The 8,156-nt window shown below is 46.8% G+C and overlaps 1 pseudogene; it reads left to right on the forward strand.

Annotated features, from left to right (window-relative positions):
• Positions 1-323: 323 nt before the first annotated feature.
• LOC130089202 (uncharacterized) lies at positions 324-4,361 on the forward strand (annotated as a pseudogene).
• The last annotated feature ends 3,795 nt before the right edge of the window (positions 4,362-8,156 follow it).

Here is an 8,156-nt window from a genome sequence, read left to right on the forward strand (position 1 = left end):
CGTGGAAGATTTCGGAAGCTGTCCTCAGCAGACTTTGGGAATTATTTTGCTTAACAGTTTTCAGACGGAGCCGACAGGTAACCTCCCAAACGCTATAATTTCCTTAGGTCGTTGAGTGACTTCGTCACTTAAGAGTACGATAACTAACGTGTCAAGACGAGTTTTCTTGCTCTTAAGTTCTCTATCTTTTTCCAAGTTTTTCTGGGCGCTTACCACGCACCAAAAGTACAAGGAAAACGACAGCTCTCTAATCGCAGCACAGCTCCGTACCAGTTGTCACGTTGGGTGAGAACTCACCGTACGAAGAGAGTGCTAGCCCCATCATGGCCACCGCGATAGAACCGGAGAGCCCCGGAGGGAAAGGTCGCCCTCCACATCTGTGTGCCTGTGGAATGTGGATTTCTGCTAAGGATGCACACGGCCTCTGCATCTCCTGTCTGGGCGCTAAACACGCGCACGCAGCGCTGTCCAACCACGAGGGATGCCCGCACTGTGCTACGTTCTCGATTAAGACGCGAGAAAGAAGGCTCCGCGTGGCAGTCGGTGGAAAATCGGACCCATGCCTCTCTGCTCAACCCAGAGAGGAACCCATGGATTGTCCCCGGACCACCACCTCATGGGCAGAGATGATGGAGAAGGTTTCTCCCGTCCTTCCCCCGCTGTTCGATGATCCGTTAGCGGGTGAGGAAGATGACGATGATGAAGTGTTGTCGAACATCCTCGAGGACGACGAAGATGCCATTCTTCCCCCGAACCATTCCAGGCCGCCGAGTGCACAGGATGAGAGTTCACCCTCCCCTGTACAGACGGATTCGGATCTAATTGAGGTCTGTCGCAGGGCCGCGGCTAGATTATCGATCGACTGGCCATCCCAACAGACAGGTCAAGGGGCTGAAAGAGACCTGTACGATGGAAAGAGACTTCCGTCACGTCTCCCGCCAGCAAGGCAGTTCATTCCGGCCGTCCCGGCCTGTGTGACGGAGATGAAGAAATTTTGGGACAAGCCTTTTTCTCATCGAGTGCCAGTCAAGGGTTTCTCGAGGCTTGATGTTCAGGGAATGGAGGATCTAGGGATGGCGGATCCTCCCCCGGTGGAAACTTCAGTGGCAAATCACTTGCACCCGGGCCGCAGGGCGGCGCTCTCTTCAACCGGAGCGTCGCTGCCAGGGAAAACAGAGCGCTTCGCCGCCTCTGTTTTTCAGAAGATCTATAAATCAACTGCACTGTCCGCCCGTGCTTTGAACGCGACGTCCCTCCTTACAGCCTATCAAGCGGAGCTCTTAGAGGAGATGGGTCGTCAACTGGATTCCGGATCTCCCAACCCAGTGCTCTGGGAGGAGATATGCGTCATCGCAGATTTGAACCTGCGCACGTCCCGCGGAGCAGTTCAAAGTTGCGGACGGAGTATGGGCTTAGCAGTAGTGGGTGAGAGATCGCTGTGGCTGGGCTTGTCAGGGCTCTCTGAAAAAGAGAAGGCAGAGTTTCTGGATGCTCCGATAGATCCAAAAGCCATGTTCTGCGCGACAGTAACGGCGATGCGGCAGCAGTGTGACCTGCGAAAGAAGGAGGGAGAAGCTTTCCAGGTCTGTCTCCCCAGAAAGCCGGCGGCTCGGCCTTATCACCCGAACCGGCCGAATTTCAGACCGTCAGGCAGAGGAGGGCATCCAGATTATCAGCCTTCCCGCTCTGCCCCACCACAACAGCCGGGCAACACGGCCCCACAACCAAAACCCGGTTTCGTTAGACCTAAACAGTCTTTCGCGGCCGCAGCAGCGAAACACCGATCGCCCGCCCCCCAGGGGAACAAGAAGAGGCGGTCGACCTGATACGTCAGTTCTGCATCAGGAAGGGTTGGGAGACAGTACCCAGGGTTTCTCTGTCCCATCCCTTCAGAACGATTCCTCTCTCCCTCCCGCGGGGAAAAGGAGAAGGTTTTCAGAGGTGAAAAGTGTTTGTGTGGACAGTTCAGAGTCCAATGTGTGCGGGAATGTGGCCACCGTTCGGCGAGTGCCCCCCAAGAGATCATCTCCCCCTCCACCTTCGAGGTCTGTTACAGGGGAAGAAGGTCTATTGTTCACAAGCAGTTGTTTAAAAATAAATTTTCCTCTGACGCATCCAGGTCTAAGACCGAGGGCGCAGAATGTGAAAAAAAAAAGAAAAAGTTCACAAGAGAATAAAACAATCACAAATAAAGACCAATATAACTCCGTCACTGGAGCGGTCTTCCCCCCCTCTGCCGCTAGAGTGTGCTGCGGCACCTCTAGTGAGCGAAGACGGGAAGGGCCCACTCGCTGCTCAGACGGTGAACTGGCGCGCATGCGCAGTTCATCCCTGGGTATTAATCACTGTAGAGAGGGGATACAGGCTTCAATTCGCTGTAAAACCTCCTCTGTTCAACGGAGTGGTAATTTCAGTGGCCAAAGGGGAAGCAGCTCTGGTTTTAGAGGAAGAAATAGCCTCTTTAATGAAAAAGGGAGTTATAAGAGTGATTCCAACGGAAGAGAGCCACAAGGGTTTCTACTCCCGTTATTTTGTGATTCCCAAGAGAGGGGGAGGTCTCCGTCCCATTCTGGATTTACGGGTCCTCAACAGACACCTCAGAAAATACAAATTCAAAATGATGTCTATCAGAACGTTGTGTCAAAATATTCGGCAAGGAGACTGGTTCACCTCGGTGGATCTCCAGGACGCATATTTTCACATAGATATTTTTCCTGCGCACAGGAAATATCTGAGGTTCGCCTATCAGGGCACAGCATACGAGTACACGAGAATACCTTTTGGCCTAGCTTTAGCGCCTCGAGTATTCAGCAAATGTGTAGAAGGAGCCCTGACTCCATTGAGGAGATCAGGGATCAGAATTTCGTCATATCTGGACGATCTGCTTATCTGCGCGCCGTGCCGACGGCAGGCAGTGAGCGATACACACACACTAGTGACGCATCTGGAGAGATTAGGTTTCAAGATAAACCAAGCGAAGAGTTGTCTATCTCCTTCTTTAGGAAATTGTCTACCTGGGTCTCAGGTTGAATTCTGTGACGTTTCGAGCGTTCCTATCAGAGGATCGCATCAAGACTTTTCACAGCTGCCTCGCTCTTTTCCAACGAGGGAGATCAGTCTCTTTCAGGATGTGTCTTCGGCTACTAGGTCTGATGGCCTCAACTGTGTCAGTGGTTCCCCTGGGGCTGTTACGTATGAGAGATTTTCAGAACTGGACAGCGTCACAGGGCATTCGCCCCGAGAGCCGCCTCAGCCGCAGAGTGCGCGTCTCACCAGAATGCACGAGCGCTCTCTGTCATTGGAGAGTCCTGTCTTTTCTCAGGACAGGATGCCCTCTGGGTCCGATCGTACTGAGAAAAGTGGTGACGACGGATGCATCTCTCACAGGCTGGGGCGCAGTGCTCGAGGGCAGGACAGTGAGAGGAGTTTGGTCTCCCGCACTAAGAGAAAAGCACATACATTTTCTAGAGCTACTGACAGTGTTTCTAGCTCTGAGACATTTCGTGCATTTTCTAAAGGATCATCACGTATTGGTCAGGACAGACAATACGACGGTGATAGCCTACATGAATCGGCAGTGAGGAGTGCATTCTCAGACGCTTCACATGGTAGCGAAGAAACTGATTATGTGGAGCAACAGGACCTTCCTGTCTTTACGCGCGACGCATGTCCCGGGGATAATGAACAGGGGAGCGGATCTATTGTCCAGAGGGAATCCCCTGTACGCGGAGTGGCGACTCCACCCCCAGATGATCCTCATGTTGTGGCAGAGATTCGGCCAGGCTGCCGTAGATCTCTACGCATCGCGCGAAGACGCACAATGTCCCCTGTTCTTCTCTCTGGTCGGCGACGATGCACCATTGGGTGTGGATGCGCTAGCCCACGAGTGGCCAGACGTGTTACTGTACGCGTTCCCTCCGTTAAGCTTGATCGAGCCGACACTATGGAGGGTTCGGGAGCGCGGACATGTGTTAATTCTGATCGCGCCGTACAAGCCGGGGAGACTGTGGGTTGCGGAGATTGCGCAACTGCTCTACGACCAGCCTTGGCAGTTACCAACGCGCAGGGATCTCCTCTCACAAGCACGGGGAGAAATATTCCATCCCTCCCCTCAGAAGTTAGCTCTCTGGGCCTGGCCCGTGAGAGGTTGAATCTGTGTGCAGCCGGATTACCTCCAAGGGTTATTGAGACGATTCAGAACGCGAGGGCGGCCTCGACTCGTTCTTTATATAACCTAAAATGGAGAGTCTTTGAGGAATGGTGTGCAGATAAGAACATTGTTCCGTTCTTGTGCTCTGTTTCAGATGTGCTGTGTTTTCTTCAAGACCTCCTGGATAAAGGCAGAGCTTTTTCCACGGTGAAGGTTTATCTGTCCGCCATATCGGCAAGTCATGTAGGCATTGATTCGGCTACCATGGGTCAACACCCTCTAGTCTGTCGTTTTATGAGAGGTGCACGTAGGTTACACCCAGTATCAAAGACGCTGGTCCCGCCATGGGATTTGTCTGTGGTCCTGAGCGCGCTCTCAAAAGCCCCGTTCGAGCCCATTGATAGCATTGCCTTAAAACTGCTCGCTTTAAAAACGGCTCTGTTACTTGCTCTTACAACAGCAAAGAGAGTGAGTGAACTACAGGCGTTATCAGTTCACCCTTCATGTATGAAGTTCGCTCCGGGTGGTCAAAGAGCTTATTTCAGAACTAACCCGGCGTTCGTGCCCAAAGTATATGATCACGCGGATACCGTAAGAGCAGTGGACTTGCCAGCTTTTCATCCTCCTCCTTTTTCTTCTCCAGAAGAGGAGAGGTTACACTGTTTATGTCCGGTTCGCACGCTGTACAGTTATGTACAGAGAACCCACTCATTGCGTAAGAGCAACCAGCTATTTGTCTCATGGGCTGACTCTTACAAGGGAAAACCTATTTCCCGTCAACGCCTTTCTCATTGGGTGGTGGAGGCTATTGGTTTATGTTACAAAAGCATGAATATAGAGCCACCAGTGCATTCTACTAGGGGGATGGCTACATCCTGGGCTCTATTCAAGGGTATTTCTATTCAAGAAATTTGCGCGGCGGCCAGCTGGTCCTCTCCGCACACATTTATCCGTTTTTATAGACTGGATGTTACGGAACCCTCTCTGGCACACTCAGTTTTGGGAGTAAGTAGTCAGGAGGAGGTTTAGATGGTTTCAATAAGGGGGCACCTGTCCCCATATCATTCTGTTTTTCTTCCGTCTGGGATCATGATTCAGTATTATTATATCCCCTCTTCTTCAGTCTGCTTCGTCAGCATATCGGCAATACGGGAGTTGTCTATATCCCATAGTGAGATACCGAACGAATGTTAGAAAGAGAACGATAGGTTACTGACGTAACCCCGGTTCTCTGATAACATGAAGTGAGGTATCTCACAACATTGCCCTCCTTGCCTTTTCGCACGGAGAAGAGATATGCGGAGAATGACGAAACGGCAGGTAGCTGCGTTTATATACAGGGAGCCGGGACTCCCTGATCGCTGCAGCGATTGGTCTGCCATAGTTGGCAGACGTGGTGTAATTGGTGCTTCCGCGATCGGACACGCCCAGAGGCGTTCCCGTAGTGAGATACCTCACTTCATGTTATCAGAGAACCGGGGTTACGTCAGTAACCTATCGTTTTGACCTGAAGAACGAAGTGCGGCCGGAAGAATAGAGGTCAGCATGTCAGCGATATGGGAGACTGTCCATGCTGCTGCTGCGTTTTGCACCAATTGGAGACGGCTCAGAGAAAATTTGTTAAAACAAGTAAAAAGAGAATTACAATAATCTAGCCGTGAAGAGATAAAAGCGTGAATGATCAATTCCATGGTAGCTTTAGGTAGTATTGATCTCAGTTTAGAGATATTTCTCAAATGAAAGAAACAATTTCTGACCATCTGTCTAGAATGACCATAGAGACATCGATTGGTCGAACGAAACACCCAGGTTTCTTAGACTCATCTGGACGGACGAGTCCAAGGAACAGAGGTGTTGTTTAATTTGGGGTAGTTTTTGTTCTGGAGCAATGATCAACGTTTCAGTCTTTTTTGTATTCAGTTGTAAATGATTATTATATAACCAGGTCTTAATGCACGACAGGCATTCTATAAATCGGTTAATTTACCTAACTCTGACTCATTGAAAGAGCAATACAGCTGAATATCATCAGCATAAAAGTGATAGGACACATTATTAAAATTACAAATTATTTCACTTAGAGGGCTAATATACAATAAAAACAAAATTGGACCTAAAATCAAACCCTGAGGAACTCCATATCGCTATTTTACTCATACATGAGCCTGGTACCCATAAAATCTAACACTTAATCCCATCATCTGAATCCTATCATTTGTAATATTGCAATGAAGATGTCGGTCTTTCATTATGTTCCGTGTTAAACCTACGTGGCCTAAACTCTTTGTGGCCTTTGGCTTTTGGCTTGCTTAGTTGGGGACACTTAATATTCAACAATATTATTATATCGCTACCATCACTGAACTTAAGCTGGACTGTGACGCTATTTTCTTCTAGATCTGCTGTACAGCCGTAACAAACTCCTTTGCTTTATTGTCCTGTTCCTGTTATCTCTGTAAAGCTGCTTTGAACGATCTGTATTGTAAAAAGCGCTATAAATAAAGGGGACTTGACTTAAGTTAGTCTATGCCTAACCCAGGAAACATGGGACCTTTTGTCATGAGTTTATTATTTGTCATATAAATCTGGGGAAGGAACATAGGCTATATAGGATGAATGAAACATCATCACTTTGACTTAAATGAAACAACAACACTATACTGCAATTTAACATTTATATGTTTTATATATGTTATATTTAAATAACATTGTTAGGCTAGTCATTAATAGGACAATTAGTGGTGTTTTATATTCAAGAATGAACCAGTTTTTTTGTGGATGAATTATAACCCTTTACAGTCTATGATTATAACCCTATAAGTGAACACATTGTTTCATTTATGTCCATTGTTTCATTTGTATACGATTCAGTGTTTCTAACAAATAACTTGATTTAAGGATTTTTGACTCCCTAATAACACAAAAATAGATGCACATTTATCATCACCTACTGGCGTAGACAATGAGTCAAAGCTTTATTGGCATGATTTTTTACTAAATATTTATGGTACTAAGTATTAAAAAAGAAACAATACAGAATGTTAATTGGGAAAATAGATCAATTATATAGGCCTAACAATAAATAAAGGCTAAGTGATAAAACAAACAGTTGCAGACTCTCTGCATCAATACAATGTGCAACACTTGGGCTACATTACATTTTCTCGACATCTCACGATTTGGGGCCACATGATTCTGAAGTGGATTTAGTGTGCTCTGAGGTTTTGCTTTTTTTTTTTTAGACCTGGGACAGTCTTGCACACGTACTTAATGTCTCCCTTTTATTTTAACACTCTTTCCATGCTGCAGTAACCAGCACCCCAATGGTCCCAGCGTGCAAAACATGCTGCTGACCAGCAATGCTGCTTGGGACACAACTTTGAAAATGTCACTACAGAAATGTCAGTTCTGGGACTTATTATTTAAAGTCATCAATTAAATCAAAATGAATTAAATTCTTATTTTTTAACGGAATTGCAGTGTTTACTATGATTTATCGTGTACCTTATTATTACGAAATTCAGCAATTAACAAACAACAACAAGGATTTAGTCAATTCCTGATAGACAAAATGAATACATTTTCTTCTCAACTGAGAAGCTGTTTCACTTGGATATTTGTCACAACAACAGGGAAGAAAAGATTAACACAATTTCTGTTTCATGCCAACATTATTTTAAAAAATGTTTTATTTTGATTTATTTACTGTAGGCTGCATGATTTGGGTTTATTTTGTCATGTAACCAACTTGGCACCACAAATTATAAATGATGTCTTCTGTTACATAGGAACTAACATACGAAGTGTAGGCTATAGAGTTACCCCAGTCAGAGCTTGGTTTCGCCAATTGAACATGCATCGGATTTATAATGTCTGAGAAGAGACGTACACTAATCTGGTGACCGTCGGCGTTGGTCTGCGTTTTTGCGCATGTCCACACATTGTATCCGGAAGTTTTGAACCTTAACTGGTCTCTGAAATGTACTGTGTATAATCACGCGGAGTT

Source organism: Rhinichthys klamathensis, unplaced genomic scaffold (assembly GCF_029890125.1).
Source record: "Rhinichthys klamathensis goyatoka isolate OS25496 unplaced genomic scaffold, OSU_Roscu_1.1 h1tg000001l_1, whole genome shotgun sequence".
Lineage (NCBI taxonomy): Eukaryota > Metazoa > Chordata > Actinopteri > Cypriniformes > Leuciscidae > Rhinichthys > Rhinichthys klamathensis.